Genomic DNA, 17,371 nt, shown 5'->3' with positions numbered 1-17,371 from the left:
CTTGGGTGTAGCTGCCTCGGTAGAGTCGGAGAACACCTCGGAGGGCAACAAGAGAGAGAGGGAGCCGTTAGTCGCACTTGGACTAAAGATCCGATCCCGTCACCGTTACCCGGTAGTGTGAGGAAAGGAAAGGGGAGTGCTGGGGTCGGGTACGGGCAGAGGAGGGTATGGGTAAGAGTCGAGGAAGGGGAAGTAAAGAAGACGTGCACAAGGTGGTGGGGAGAGGGGTGCTCTTTATACAGTGACCAGTGTGTATTTACAAGATGCCTAGTGCCTACAGGTGACGTATTTACAAGATGCCTAATGCCTACAGGTGACGTGCCTAGGATAGCGGGAACAATTATACAAGGGGAGGGGTTTTTACTGCTATGTACACAGTGCACCTAATGTGCGCAAGAAGGGAACTGGTACTCACACGCTCCGCCGTAACTCTCCTCCGAGTTACGGCCGCTCTTCAGCCACCTCCGTGGGACTCCACCACTCTTCGGACCACTCCTCGCTGTCTCCGTTCCCGACCTCTCCGTCCGTCACCGCTCCAGCCGAATGCTCCTGCCACGATCCTTCGACTCCGAATGTCTCTTCTCCTCGGTCTTTTCTGTATCCGGCCGTCCGTAGGGAGGCGGGACTTCCGGGGTCGCGGGGTAGCCCTTCCGGTCCTTCGTTACACCCGATTGGACCCTGCAAAGGAGAGAGGGGCGGGATTCCGGTCGTCATGGACGCTGTTGTTGGGGATGCCTCGCGTCTACCCGGACATGCTGTGGGGCGATAGTGCAACAGAGGTGAGGGGGTGTCTCGGGGTCGGGTGTCCCGTGGGGCCGGATCACAATCTGCTTTTGGGAAAATAGAAAAAAAAATCGTTTTTTGCATAAAATAAATCAATGAATAACATAATTATTTTGTGCTGTTTACTTTGACTAAGTGTTTAGATTACCATATGTAGCATTGATTGATATCCTAACTCCGTAAGGGATAAAAAAAACTCTGAATTTGATGGAGCTTTGTAAAGTGTGTTGTGGCAGAACCACTTTTTAGTTTCATGTAATTGTCCCCAGGTTCTGCACTATACTGGTTATCCCCATTGATTAATATTCACCCCCTATGATGTCACTTGGAACTCCTCAGTGGAAAACAACTCCATAATTTATAGCTACCTATCAGTATTTCTGTATACTCCGAAATCTGAGCTTGCTACTGTTCTATAAGGAAGTCTCTAAGTGAATGAAGGAATATACTGTGATTAGCCTGTGAGTCCTATGTACTCAGTATTCACATTCTGAGAGGACTGAATTAGATGTCATTCTAGGGGTGGGGTCGTATATCTTGACAATGCCCTACCCTGCACCTATGAGGGAGTCTATTAAATTTGTCTAAAGATGGGTGTGCTGAGTTTTCAGAAATAATGAGCTATTGGGACAGTTGAGAATTCAGGAAGCATGTTTCCATATCTGAAAGTTTTGTCCTGCCACATTCTATTTGAGCCTGCAGCTGCAAACTGCTAGATTGGTTTTCTGACCATTAGAAATAAATTGTGATGTCCTTTGTGATTTTGTACCAGAACCCTTAAGCTAGTTAACATAGTTAACTTTGAAAGTAGCAATTGGTTTGACACAATATAGCCCTCCCACTGTGAGAGGTTCAGTTTAACTGATTTGCCAAATTCCTAGTGGGGCTAGTTCACGTAACGAGTCTAAGTTACTCACCACTAGAGTCTCTAGCCCTTTGCTGAGTTCAGTCTATGAAATTTGATGTTTAAACTCTTTTCTTAGAGGCCCAATTCTCATAAGTAAAACTTTGAGATAATTGATGGAATGGTGAGAGCTTTGTTTTGTAACAAGGGGAAAATTGTGCTTTGCCTCATTTGTGTGAAAATCATTCCCTTTGCAACTATTCGTGTTGCAAAAGTATATTTGCTGAGAAAAAGCCAGTGTGCATTTTCTATCTTGGCAGTATTCAATACAGTGAAAAGTATAACATAATGTAGCGTAAGCCATCTTGTCATGAGCCGTAAACTTTACAAATGCAAAAATAAACATGAAACCTTTACAAGGTTCAGAAATGACAAAAAATGTAAATTTCACAAATCTTAGCTGGCCACCTCTGGCCCCCTACCCCTTTTGTAGAGTCAGGATGATTTGTAGGACAAAGAGAGGGAAGAAGGCTCTCTGGAAATACATACAAGTGTTGTAAGCAGGTTCTGACTATCAAAAAGTAGAACAGCGAGGTTTGGCAATCAGGAACAGTTTAAGTTTAATCAAATTAATTTCAGTTGCATGCTGAAATTCAACTTGCATTAGGTACATGGCATGCTTTATATTGTACAGCGGGTACAATAAAGAGAAGCCCATCCCTTTCTGAGCAGGACATACTGGTATTATGGGCCATAAATTGTGTTTTAGATGCTTGATCACAACCTGATAGAAGGGGACAAAAATACCAACTACTGGTCATATTCTGAGGTGGTCCAGGTGACCAGTTGTGTAATGTGTGTGTAATCTAGGGGGACGCTTATTACTAGGAATTGTTTGGGCTTTATCTGATCAATGCAACTGGCCATTTGCTTTGGTATCATGTCCTTGGGCCGAATGCAGGCCCTATACTGAGCCTGTGTTTTGTATATATGAGTGTGTGGATCTAACTGGTATCTTAAGCATTACATCCTTGAACCATATGCAGGGGCGGCTCCGCCTCTGTGGCGGACGAGCGTTGCGCCACTGCTTTCTCGCAGTGAGAGAAGCAGAAACATCGCATTGCCGGCGGACGGGGCTGCTCTGCTCTCTGAGCAGGGCAGGGGAGGAGTGGTGTGCCCACTCCTGAGTGGTCTGCCCTATTGGGCACTTTTCCCTTCTCCATTCAGGCTACAATGCAGCCTGCATGGAGAACATGGCTACCCCATAAGCCCCTGGCAGAGTGCCACTTTACGGCGCTCCAGACCAATTGATTGGCTTAGGGGAGGGAGCCTGGCTACCTGCTTCCTGTTCATTTCGGAGGCAGGAGAGCAGGAGCCGAGAAGACGCAGCCTCAAGGTAATTTAAATGACTTTTTTTAATTGAACACCCCAGCGCGCGACAACCTGCGCACCCCTTGCCCCCCGCACCCACGACTGGCCATATGTGATTTTCTGCAATCTTCCAGGTGTGTTTGAGGCTGTTCACTCTGTGCCGTTTCCATCACAGAAAGTGCTAGGGGTGGACAGAGAGCAGTTGTGTTATGTTGATCTGATAAAGTGTGACTCTGAAACTGTAACAAGTGTTTTATTGTGAATTTGGGTAGCGCAGGCAACATTTGCTCTGCTGTGTGCTGGGCTCCCAAAAGCAGGTGCTTTTTATAAATCGATCCAATGCTAACATTAGAGGGCAGTGTTAAATTTATAAAATAATAAATGCTGTGCCCAAAGATAGTCTCAGAAAACCTCAGCGAACATGAATGATTGTCGGGACTGCTGATTAACAAGGCTGCTTACTCTTGATTCCACCTTGAGCCTCTTCCTTCCACCACCCTAACCTCCATGTCACGTTTTGTCATTCTTAGAGGTCCTCTTTCATTCCTGCTTTATCCCTTCCGTAGTATTTTTCCATCATCCTCTTCCTCCTCCTTTTGTATTTTTCTCTCTCTCCGCTGGGTCTGATGAGAAAAAAATGTGTTGGTTTCCAAAAATGAGTGCCAGTGGACCTACCTGCAACCATCAGCTCAAATTAAGAACTGGATTAATGGCAGCTGACCTGAGCCATAGATAGAAAAGCAGTGCGATAGAGAAGAAGAGAGAAATGGAGAGAAGATCGAACCATTATATGTAAGAGACACTTGGAATGTAAGGGCAAATTAAATGGATTACTTAATCATTCTGGCCGAAGGTTCAAAGGGGCCATCTTATGAATGATGTCACAATTTGATCTCAAAACCCCAGGTGACGTCATCAAAAACATTCTAGGATGCCTATAGTTGGTGAAAGTTAGAGATGCCAAAGAGAAATGTGTTTTCCCTAGAATGCCTGACCTCTTTAAACGGAGAGACCAGAATCCAGCAAAGCAGCCATGATTTCATGCAAGTGAGGCCACAAACCCCGGATGTTACTATTAACTTAGGGAAAAAACGAAAGGAGCGTGGAACATGTCGGGCAACTCTCTCACGAGTAAGACGCTCAAAAACTATTAAAGACAGAAATCCCACAGCACTCCTGCCTCGCCCTTTTCCCTGCTGCTGCCAACCCTGCACAGTGTTTTCATGCTGTGCTGAAAATGGAGTTTCCAGATGTTCTGGATACTCTTGTGTGCCACATCCTTTCCTGCAACAATTGTGCAGAAAAATGCCAGAATTGAAATCTCCTGATACATTGTTCAGCTGGCTGTTGCATTTTGAAAAACATATTCATTCATTTCAGTTATTTTACGTTGCTTTGCTAATTGGTTGCAAAACTGCACGAATAAGAGTTTCAAACAGTGTGAATAGCTGTAAAATAGTGTTCCGCATTACATGAAAAAAGTACACTAACTAGTTAAAAACATATGCAAACCCATTTTTGAAAAGTTTCCCGTTTAGTTTAAAGACATCGCACCGAACAACATAACATGTTCAACCTTTAATATAGTGTGCTTTAAAAAGAGCACTTGAAAGGAGCGCACGTAATGACCGGAAAATGCTGCGTAGTCTAAAATTGTACACAGAATCGTTCGAAAATAGGTTACAGAATTATTTAATGGTGATATACAGGGTAATAATTCAAATAGAAAAAGCGTACCGGGTAAATTATATAGATGTCTCATGGACTCTTTTTTCTAGATTGCGCTGTTACCCCTCCGCCCCTTCTAGTGCCTGGAACATATTTAAGCCTCGCAGCTGTACATGGATGTAAACAGATGTGAAGGGCACAGCCCGGATGCTCTCCGAGGTTAAGGTGGGGTGAAAGTGGGGGCCGCGGCTCAGCTGCAGCGCTCCGGCATGGGGAGTTGCGGGGGTGCACAAAGCAGCCCCTGGTCAGGATCCCACAGTCTCGCTTCCTCTGTAAAACCGATTTAAGAGGTGTCCCGTCTCTCTCGTTCTTGCCTTCGTGCCCGCTTTGTTTTCTTTAGCATTTCGGCCTCTTCATTTCAGACATCCTTTTCTGGTAGTTTTCATTTCTTTCCTTTTAATCCCACTCTTCCTTTTTTTTTCGTGCTTTCATTTATTCTTATTTTCCTCAGGTTAATTTCTTATTTATCCCTTTTCACTTTCTCATTCTGTCTCCCGTGTTTACTTCTTTTTTCTTTTTTTCCCTTCTCTCTTTGCCACGCTCTATTTGGTGTTATGTCTGTTTCTGTGCATCGCTCTCTCTAGTTTTTTGTTGTTTATTTCTTTTGTTTCCCTCTCCTCTAAATGGTGGGATATGCAACCAGTCTGGTCTAACAATCACGCCCCCCCCTCCAACCAGCACCAAAATTGTAAAACAAAATGATAATAAATCAGGTTTATTATCGTTTTATTTTTCACTCCCGGGCGAGTCTCTGGGACGGGGCCATCACAAAGGCAGTCGCGGAGGAGGATTGGTGGGCACTGTTGTCAGTGCGCATGTGGGTTTGGCTGGCCTTCTCAAGATGGCCAAATCACAGTGACGACTCCTCGGCGATGGCAGAGGAGTGTCGCCCCACAGCCTTGCTCAGAACCAGTAAATAAAAAATAAATTTATGCTATCATTTTATTTTTCATTTGGCGCCTCTGAGCCAGCTCGCGATGGGAGGGGCTGGGCATTGGGAGGATGAGTGCGAGGTACACTCCAGTCCCTAAGTGCGCACATGTGTTTTGGCAGGCCGTTTCAGGCCGACTAAAACACACATGCGCATTGAGCAGCCAGGCTGGAGAAACCCCATAGACTCTCTGGTCTGAGCAGGGGGTCTTTCCTGCCTGCTCAGACCAATCCCGGCACGTGAGACCAGCACGGGGATTGCAGGGAGTTGTGGCCCCAGTGCTTGCTGGGACCAGGAAGGAGGAGACCGAGCACGCCGCGTGAGGCAGCTCCAGGTAAGTTTTTACTTTAAATTCATTTTTTATTATAACCGCCCAACCCCGGTTTCCCCTCCTATGCTCCCTACACCCACCCCACCACCTCTTTATGGTGGTGGTGCCAAACCGACATGCACACTGAAACTGTCTCCAACCCGAGCTGCGTTGCGGGGTTGGAGACAGCAGGCACAGGCTCCCTACCTCTCTGGGAGCGCCAGTCGAGGGCGCTCAGGCCAATCTTGATGCTGGTCTTATGCAGCATGAGAAGAGTGTCAAGATTGGACGCGGGGTGTTCTGGGAGACTGTGGTGGTGAGGAGCGGAAGAGCGGCGATGGGGCAGGCAAGTTATCTTTTCTGTGTTGTTTGTTGTCCTTGTTCGTCGCTCCCCCTCCCCAACTGCCCCACAACTCAACATACCAGCCGCTACTGCTCACAATATCATAGACATGCTGCGGCCCAGGATGATGCTGTGTAGTAATATCATGTCCCAGGAATTCCACACCAATATAAGAATGTCCTAGGAGTATCACAACGATATAGCATGTCCTAGGAGTCTCACACCAATATAAGCGTGTCACTGGAGACTCACAATAATATATGCGTGTCCCTGGAGAGTCATGCCGATATAAGCATGTCCCTGGGGAGCCACACTAATATAGGCATGTCCCAGGAGAGATACACCAATATAAGCGTGCTGCAGGAGGGTCACACCAATATAAATATGTCTGAGCAGAGTGACTCCAATATAAGAGTGTCTGAGGAGACTCATACCAATATAAGCATGTCCCTGGAATTTCACACCAATAAGCGTGTCCCTAGAAAATCAAATCCATATAAGCGTGTACATGGAGAGTCACACCAATATGAGCATGTCCCAGAAGTCTCACACCAATATTGTCATGGTCCTGGGGTGGCACTCCAATACAAGTGTGTCCCAGGAGAGTCACAACGTTATAAGCGTGTCCTAGGAAAGTCACACCTATATAAGCGTGTCCCTGAAGAGTCACACCCATCTAAGTGTGTCCCTGGAGAGTCACACCAATATAGGTGTATCCCAGGAGAGACACACCGATATAGGTGTGTTACAGGCAACTCACACCGATATAAGCACATCTCAGGGGAGTGACACCAATAGAAGTGTTGTCATGTGTCCCAGTTAGGCCTAGAAGGAAACGTTGCCATTTTACACGAGCACAGGGCTTTTCAAAAGTTGCCTTCACTTGTCACATCAACTTTTGACCCAATTTGCATTCATTACACTTTGGGTTAGTTTCCTTGAAACACCGACTTTGCTTGCACAAGTCAACTGCGCAAGAACACCATTGTATTGCCCTGACATTATGTACAAGACCTACACGTACATTGAGCAAATATTTTTGTTATTTTCGTCCATATGGCGACACAGCTATCTGGAGCATACAAACAATGGCAGCCTGATCACGATCTCAGCCCAAGGCAAGGATACCTTTTTATAACAGTAAACGTCTGTTTCAGGGTATAGTCAGAGGAAGCACTTCTGCTCACTTTGAGAGGTCTCTACATGCTGAAGCTTTCACCAGCAGCTGACTGACATCTCCATAAGGGGTGTCAAGCTTGTGAGCAAGACTCGGTCCTACATTCTTACCCATCAGGTAATCGGGTTCGATCATCCAGTAAGGGGGTTTTTGGCAGAACATACACGTACACCCTAGACATGTAGATTAGGGTCTGCATAGTAAGAGTATGCCTGATTGTTATGTTATTTTATATGCTTGCATATATACGTTGTTTCATCATGATGGTGGAACTCTTAGTTCTGTTTACTGTCCTGACACTTATTATAACTTTCCGCTGCTTCTGTGTATTGATCATTGTAGCACATATTTTCTATACAAGAATTATGTTTGTTCAATAAATATTGAAAATGTCCCTCAGTGTATTCTTTGTATATGTCTCTGAGCAAAAGAGACCACAAGTGCATGAGCGAAAGGTTCTAGATCTGTCATCACAGTTTCTGAGGGAACAGGGTTGTCATGTTCAGTGGTTGCCACAACTGTTCGCTCCTTGTCTGTGTTTAGGGGGCTTATGGTGGCACTGTGAACTAGCTGGTCTAAGGGACAACCTACCCTGCGGGGTTTCACAGAATCAGTCTGGCACCACCCCAAATGTGATGTTGTCCACAAACGTGCAGTCCCTACTGATTAGTGGAAACTACACAACAGCTTGTTCGAGGAGAGTCACACCTATATAAGTGTGTCCCTGGAGAGTCATACTGATGTAATCATGTCCCGGGAGAGTCACACCAATATAAGCGTGTCCCAGAAGTCTCACACCAATAAAGGTGTGCCCTGAAGAATCACACCAATATGTGTGTCCCAGGATAGTCACAATAATATAAGCGTGACCCAGGAGAGTCACACCAATATAGGCATGTCCCTGGAGAGCCACACCTATACAGGCGTGGCACTGGAGAGTCACACCAATTTAGGTGTCACAGAAGAGAGAACACGGATATAAGCATTTCACAGGAGAGACGCTGATATAAACGTGTAGTAGGAGATTCCCATCAATCTAAGAATGTTACAGGAGCGCCACCCCACTATAGGCATGTTACGGGAAAGTCATACCAATATAAGCAAGTTACATGAGAATCACACCAGCATAGGCACGTTACAGGAGAGTAACACCAAATGAGCATGTGCCAAGAGAGTCACAATAATATAAGCATGTCCCAGAAGTGTCACACTGATATAAGTGTGTCTCAGAGGAGTAACACCAATATAGACATGTGCCAGGAGAAACACACCAATATATGCATTTTACAGGAGAGTCACATCAATATACGCGTGGTACAGGAGAGCCATGCCAATACAGGCAAGTCACAGGAGAGTCTCACCATTACTAGCATGTAACAGGAGAATCACACCAATATAGGTGTGTCACAGGAAAGTCACGCCAATACCAGCATGTCAAATGAAAATCACACCAATATAGGTGTGCAACAGGAGAGTCACACCAATGTAACCGTGTTACAGGAGAGTCACATCAATATAGGCGTCACAGGAGATTCACACTAATATAAGTGTATTACAGGAGAATCCCACCAATAGGCGTGTTACAGAAAAGGCACACCAAAATAAGCGTGTCCCAGGAGTATCACATAAAGGTAAACATGTCCCGGGAGTGTCACACCAATATAAGCATGTCCCAGAAGTCTTTCTCTTGCTAGAAATAATTATAAGTACAGGTAATCTCATGCACCCCAGACTAAAATGTCTCCCAAGAATCTCACCATAGTACTTTATGTGCAAAATCAGTCTTTCAACTGTAATTAATGTGCCCAGGAGCCGTAGCCTACATTAATGTGTTTCCAGAGTCACAATCTTCTCATAAATGAGGTCCAGGAGTCTCACCCTTCCAGGGTAAACTGACCACTTTCATAAACCTACCCAAGGATTATCACCCCTCATCAATTGGTCTCATGATCCGCACACTCACATAGTCAGGCACTGTGGCAAGCTGGACAAAACCCCATATTGGCACTTTTGGGTGTCTGTCCCATGCCAGGTATCCCTTTAAAGCTTCTGAAGCTGGTATTTGTTGCTATGCTGGTAGCTCGGTCACTGATTTTACAAAAGTGGAGATCGAAACGTGTACCCTGCCTTGCGGATTGGTTGGAGGAAAGGAGGAAGGTTAGGGAAATAAAGAAGGGGTTTGCTGCTAGGTCAGCCAATGTAAAGACATTTTATAAAACCTGGTGTCGCTTGTTGGCAAGTTGAGGGCATGAAAGTGTTGAAACTTTGATTGTGGGGCGATTTTTTGGATGGGCTGTAGGGTGAGAGGATTTTTATGGCACCTTATGTTTCTATGAGATGTATAGATTATTCTCTGTCAGTGAGCTGTGGCACCGTTCCTCCAAATGACAATCAAAAATAAAGGATTCTCACCCTGCTCATAAACATAGCCAAAGAGTCTAACACCCTCACTAATGTATTTTAAGAATCTCATCCCACCTCATAAAAATGTTTCAATAGTGTCTACCTTATATGAATATACCATGGCAGTCTCATCCTTTTTCCAGATGCCACATTTAAGCTGGAACTATATCCAGGGATATTGGAATTATGCGGTAGAGGCAGGCCAAATTATGTGGTAGAGGTGAGTAACATACAGAAAGAAAAGCCAAATTATACAGTGCCATGCGGCACATATTGTGATTGTATTACTTCATTATTGTGTCATTTTTACACCAGTAAACACTGTGTGGGCATTGGTTGCACCTTATTAGAACCAGTTTAACACCTCACTATAGCAATAAGCAACAGAAAGGTGACCAGTCAACCTTTACAAAGGGCCTTCCACTGCACAGCGACACACGTTCTCAGTTTTTAATAACTTCTAAACCATTTGACCTAGAAACAGATTATTTTTGCTAAAATATGCATATTATGCAGTTGATGATGGATTGTGTGGCAAATGCAGCAAATGTATAGTCATGTGAAAATGCTGCAGCCGCACAACCACATAAATCCAGTGGCATATCCTAGGTTTTCGATCCAGTAAGAAATATGTCGAAGGAGCTTCACCCCAGCAATAGTTGTTTGCCAGGGGGTCTCACCTCAGTAATAAATGTATCTCTAGATATTCAGCCCAGTAATAGATGTGTTGTCAATCTTACACTCTGTGTAGAAATGTGTCCAAGTCTCATCCTTGGAAAAGGCGTTTGCCAGGAGTCTCAGCATGGTATTAAATGTACCCTAATGTTCTCACCCCAGCAATAAATGTGCTGTGAAGTATCACACTGTGCCCAGGAAGTTTCCATCCCCAGGAACAGACATGTGCCAAGTCCGGTATTAAAAGTATCCTTACCGTCTCACACCCAGTAATTAACATGCTGCAAGTATCACAATTGTGTAGAAATGTGTCCAAGAATTCTCACCCCTGGTAGTAGACACGTGTCAGGAGTCTCACCAATTCATAAATGTAGCCTTATAGTTTCCCCTAGCTGATAAATGTACTCTAAGTATCACACTCTGTATACAGATATGCCCTAGGAGTAGACGTGCGCTTGGGTCTCACCCCTGTAATAAATGTGGCATAAGTATCACACTTTGTGCAGAAATATGTCCAATGATTCTCACCTCGGAAATGGACGAGTGCAAGTGGTCTCACCCAGTAACAAATGTATTCTAAATGTCTCATCTCTGTTCTAATGTGTCATAAATATCACAATCTGGGTGAATATGCCATGGGAGACTCACCCCAGTAATATAGGTGAGCGGGTGGTCCTATATTAATAAGTGCTTTCCAATAGTTCATCTCCCCCACCCAGCCCAGACAAATAAATGTCATTGATTCTAATATGAAATGTTTCCTAGGAGTCTCACACCAGCTTTAATTGTGCCCCATGTATCTCACACTGTTGGTACAGTAGGTACTTAAAACACCAATATTCTCATCTCAGCGTGGCAAAAGCCTCAGTTCACATCAAGGCGCTTTGTTGAGATAGGCTACGGTTTTACCTCACCAAGAAAAACATGAGCCACTAACACAGATGGTTCCTCCAAACTAGGGGTGGGCCTAACTAAGTTACAGCACAATTACACGTAATTATGCATAATTATGTGAAGAGCGTAAACCAGTCTTTAGCTCTACTTTCTTGATGTAAAATGCACCCTCAAATGCAAAATGGACCCGTGGATGCAATTTGCACTAAGAAAATTACCTTAGGTGCAACAGGACCCAAACAGCAGCAGCCGCTCACGTAGTTCATTTTTTCTCCTGTACTTTTGAGGCAGGTCCAGACAGGCCGTAGCGGGCACCGGGTGTTTTCCTGTGGGCTGGAAGGGTGGGCGACGTTTTTTGAGGGGTGGGAGGCGTTTTTCTTACTGGGGACCGGTTTTGCAGCAGTGCTGCAATCTCAGCCCCCTGTAACAAAAGCACCAGCAGTGCTTCTCATTAGCACCCCCCTCCCCAGGGGCTGGTCCAACTGAATTGCCAGGGCTGGTTGGTGTTCCCAGCCTGTCCCTACTAAGAGGAATAATTTTGGGACAAATTACTCCTAATTACGCAAATAGGCGTAACTGCACAATTTTCTGTCATTTCGCGTCAAAAGAGTAATGTAAAATTACCAAATTTACTCCGATTACTTCAGCATCATTTACATTTTATCAAGGCCTACTCCAAATACTTACATTCTTTTATCAGCCTGGATTAGTACTTTTTAGTACAATGCTTGAATGGAGTACTTTCGAAATGCAGTACTTTCAAGTTAAACGTGAAAAAATAACTTATTAAAGCTATTATAAGAACCACCACTGCAATTATGTGGCAGTGGAACCACTCTGGGAGGCCTGGTTGAGTGAATTATTAAGTATGTAAAGACAAATTTGGCAATATATTTAGCTCATCAGTGCAAGTTATGTGGTATATTCTGTGCCAGTAATATGTGGCTATTTTGCCATATTAGCAAACATAAACCTTGTCTTAGAGTTTAGTGGAGAGGGTACTCTGTCACTACAACAATGGAGTACCCAAGTGAATTCCGCCCACCTCATTTAGAGTCCGCATCCGCAGCTAACATCCTTTTTCAATGACCCATCTGAATAAGGGCCATCAGAGGTTTTGGAATTTGTTCACTAGTCCCATTTAGAGAGGGCAGACAAATGGGCAGTTTTTACTTTCACACACTGCCATCCAAAACCTGGCAGTACAAACCTTTTAGTGACCCTCACACCTTGAGGAAAAACTCTCACGATCAGAGGGTCACCGCTTTATATTTAAAAAAAATCCCACTTTGGGATTTTGTTTTGGAAATTAAAGAAAAGGTATTGAAAGTGCCCTGTACAGCACCATCAAGGTAACGAAGCCGTGCAGAACACTTTTGATGCATTGACAGGAACAACCGTGATGGCAGTTCCTGCCAATGTGAAAGATGTTCTCCAGGGCGACGGTCATCTCTAAACTTGAAGTTCAGTTTCTCCGTTAGGGCGAAGGAGTATTTTGCTCTGTCACCCTGACGGAGTAAAATCTGTGCTCCAAAGTCTAAACCAACCTCATTGTTACGGATACAATAAGTTTCATTGTGTTTGGCCTATCAATGGCTGCATCAGAATTTGATGCCAGTGGGTGGTAAGGCTGTCATTTAGAAAAAAAGAAGGTGCATTGCTAATCAGCATGAATATATTTGCAGATATACTACTTGTAATGGTCTGCAGCTGGGTGATCAGTAACCCTTTGTTCACTACATTCACACGAATATAAAGAGAATTTGCAAAATGTTGTTTAACTTTCTGGTGAAATAAATAGTGATAGATGGCACATGTATTTGGAGATCGTATTTTCAATTTTTTATTAACTTTAGTGCACGCTTCACAGCACCATTGCACGTCACAGAAACAAAACGAAGTTAAAAAGAAAGTTCCTACAAACTCAAGATGTAGAAGATCACCTTTTACTTAAGCACCAATGTGTTTCCACTTTTATTCAGGCATTTTAGAATAAAACACAGTCTGAGCAACATGGCGAATTCTCTATGATATTCATGTTCAACATGAAAATGAAAAAGGAAATCTTTTCCGCTGTTATATTTCTTGTCTAATGTTCATTTCATGGAAAATGTAGTCTTGTCTGAAATACATCTTTGAATGCCTAAAAGGATGATCCTCAGGGGTTGCAAAGACAATGCACAGTGTACCAAAAGCAAACTAGAGGTCATAGCTGCCACCTTTGGTGACCCTTAATTGACGTCTATAACCATCACATAATCTTTTTTTAATTAAAAAAACTATGACCCTTTTATTCTATGTATACCAGCTTTGTTTTTACCACGTCTTCTGGAGCTCAGTGTCAGGTTTATTCTGTGTTAACACCCCATGGCCTCTCGAAGCACTCCTTTCCAAGAAGCACCCCGCAGGACAGTTTTGTAATTTTCACATGTGTTATATAAATACCTCACCTTATGATTCATAAACTTCAGGCTTTGGAAAAATGCAAATTGATAAAGATTGTTTTAAATTCTTGGCACCCTCGTAAAATCCCTGCTGCTTTGAGAATACCTCAATGTTGGCATGAATAGTCAAACCGAACATTTTTAAGACAGAGATGCTGGCTGAGTAATATTTAAATATGTATGGTTTCAGAGAACCCACATTCTCTTGTTGGAGTTATGCATAGTACATCAACTTTGCAATTTATCAACTTTCCAACGTTGTGATCTTTGAAAAACCACTGGCTAAATAATTTACATTTTACACAGCCCTTCTCCTGAAAGCCACAATACAGCAATCACCATGAGACATCCATATGCAGCATATTGAGTCATTTGTGGATCCACTTAAGCTAGGACCTTTATTATTGAATTCAGTCCAAGATTTAAACAGTGTTTAAGAAAAAATATAACTAATACACAGATGGCTGCATTAAGTACATTGTGATCTGATCTCTTCTTACTTGTAGGAAAGTTGTGGGGTACCTAACTGTTGACCTTGCACCTATCACGAGGGACTGCAATACTCTAACGAAGCCAGAGTTCGTACACTGTCTACAACAAATAGAACAGAATCCATCCACTCAGATGGACTAGTTACCAATGTCTGCTAATATGTCTAGGAGCCAGGGGATTTAATATGTAAGGAATAATGTGTTATTGATGATAATAAAGCGTATACAGGAGGTAACATGCTGCTGTGGCCTGGTTAAATATATGTGGTATAAGGAGAGAACCAATTGAAAATTAAGGACCCTTATAAGATAACGAATATGACATTTTATTACTGTGGAATGTGATTATTTGATTACAAGACTGGTATGACAAAAGGCATACTAGAAAGGGAGGAATATTCATTCTTATCAATTTTAGTTTAGTTTAGATAGCCCCTGGTTACACCAGCTGCTGTGTCCCCGCGATGTTGATTACCACTGATAATCTTCGGAAAAATTATTGATCTGCAGTTCATAGGTAGTTGTGTATCTATTGTGAAAAATAGCCATGTTTTCAGCATCTTACGAAAGTTTGTCTCTATAGGTTCTTTACGGAGGGACATGGGTAGGTCATTCCAGCTCTTAGCTGCCAGATAGCTAAACGATCTTGCGCCCATATGAGCTCTTTTTATCCTAGGGACTTTTACCAGATGTTTTCCGGTAGATCTTAGCTGACATTCTGGTTCGTATATAGAGAGTAGGTTATGTAAATAGGTAGGGCTTTTCCCTTGCACGATATGATGGCTAAAACATAGTGCCTTAAATGTAATATGTTTTTGAACAAGTAGCCAGTGTAGTGTCTTTAGAGCGTTTTCCGAGGGTGCCCTTCTTGGTGGGTTAAGGGTAACGTGCGGCTGCATTCTGGTTGGACTGAAACTTCTGCAATCATCCTCTTTTTGTTGCACCCAGCAACAGCACATTCCCATAACTCGGTCTTGCTATAACCAGAGCATGGATCAGGGTTTTTCTTCATGATATAGGAAGAATGTTTAGGATTTTCCTGAGGATTTTCAAGATTCCAAAGCATTTCCCTCTTGTTCTATTTATCTGAGCCTCAAAGGATAGTTTTGAATCCATCCATATTCCCAGGTTTTTTACCTCCGACTTTGGGGTTGGGACTGGGCCTAACATAGTTGGCCACCATGCCGGCGACCATATTGATGGAGCATTTCCTACTATCATCACCAACGTCTTATTGCCATTTAGACTTAAGCAATTATCTGACATCCACCCAGCCAGATCTTTCAGGCAGACTGCAAAGCTGTTGGCTTCTTGCAGTGAGTTGGGTGTCAGCGTGACCACCAGCCAGGTATTGAATATCCTAAAATTGCTACATTGTATTTTTTAACAAAAAAACACATAAAACAATGAAATGCCTCCAGGTAGACCTATCAACTCAGACCACAATATTCTCTTCAAACACATCTTTACTTACAGTGATTATGTTCTCACCGCTTTTGTTCAATCACTCCCTTCCTATAACAGAGACACCAAAAACATCTGTGAGAAAATGTATGATGTAGGATGAGAATAAAGTTACAACTTCATCACATTGGATGAACAATCACTGTACACTAATATAAGACAAACATTCATGAAATGCTTGTAGGCATTATTTGAGATCCAGACTCTTACATCTGTGTCATCCCATGGATATGGTTCTCAAAATAATGAACCGGTGTTTGTCTAAAAATATATTTATTTTGATAGTGGAGTGGTGTGGCTCACTGGTTAGAGGCGGCAGACCCGGAAGCAGGAGTCGGCCCGGGACCAGGGTTCAATCCCGACGCGGCAGTGTCGTGGACCAGGGTCAGCGGACTCGATAATTCTCGTCTCGGTGCCTACTCTAACCAGGGGTCCCACTCGGCAACTCTGGGCATTAGCTTGCCTAATCTCCACAACGGCCCCATCAACGCCGGGGATGCCTGGCTTCATCTTGGGGACTCCCAGTAGGGACCATCCCACAGGGAAAGCCAGGACGGGTTCCCCAGCGGTATACCGCACCAGGATACTCCGGTAGTAATTGAGCATGTTACAAAACAGCTTATAACATAACATATATGTATGTACTGTCAGCTCCAGGGAACTGCAATGGGCACCTGATTCAGTCCCGGCTGTGCTAATCTATTTATGGACAGGTGGAAGGAGCAAGTGGTATGGGTTCAAGAGCTAAAATATCTCATAAGAGATATAGTTATCTGGCTAAAATGCATTGATGATTTGTTTCTAATATGTATAGTCCCACAGATAAAGGTAGAGAATTCATCAATATATTAAATATATACAACAATAACATCAGGTTCAGTGGCAGCTGCAACTAACAAAGGGTGGTAGGGTGAGTGGGGGGCGTGAGGGGATCACGCAGGGGCACGTGTTGATAATAAATGTTTTTAAACATACCTTTAGCTGCCGGCAGAATGCAGCACACATAGATAGAAGAAACAAACACTGGCACAGCCAATACGTTTTGCCTTGTCGAATCTATTGTCTTTGTCAATGCTTTGTTTAAATGCTGCACAGCAGCACGAACTGCTGTGCAACATGGTTTAAACTTAAAAAATTTAAAAATGGCTAATTGATAAAATGCATGCTAAATACATATAAAACAATTTAAAATAACCCTTATACATGGTTCTCACAGACTATGAGAGGAGTGACCATCTGGAAATTCGATGGTAGCCCAGCACTTGACTGAACATGCTAGCGTAGTAAAAAACAAAGGAGGAAAGGGAACACATGCTGGCCCCGCAACAAAACAATACAAGAAGATAACATGCTGGGAGAAAACCAGGACAATACTCAGTACAAATGTTTTTTTTTAAATATACTAAAATGTGGTGAGAAACAACAGCAGCGCAAGTCATTCAGCAGCACCAGACTTCATTCAATGATCTTCGCATCAAAAGAAAAGGCAAGATGCCTTTTCTTGCTGATTTCT

This window comes from Lissotriton helveticus, chromosome 3_1 (genome assembly GCF_964261635.1).
Source record: "Lissotriton helveticus chromosome 3_1, aLisHel1.1, whole genome shotgun sequence".
In the NCBI taxonomy this organism is placed as follows: Eukaryota; Metazoa; Chordata; class Amphibia; order Caudata; family Salamandridae; genus Lissotriton; species Lissotriton helveticus.
The sequence above is the reverse complement of the archived record's forward strand: the minus strand, read 5'-3'. Positions refer to the sequence as shown.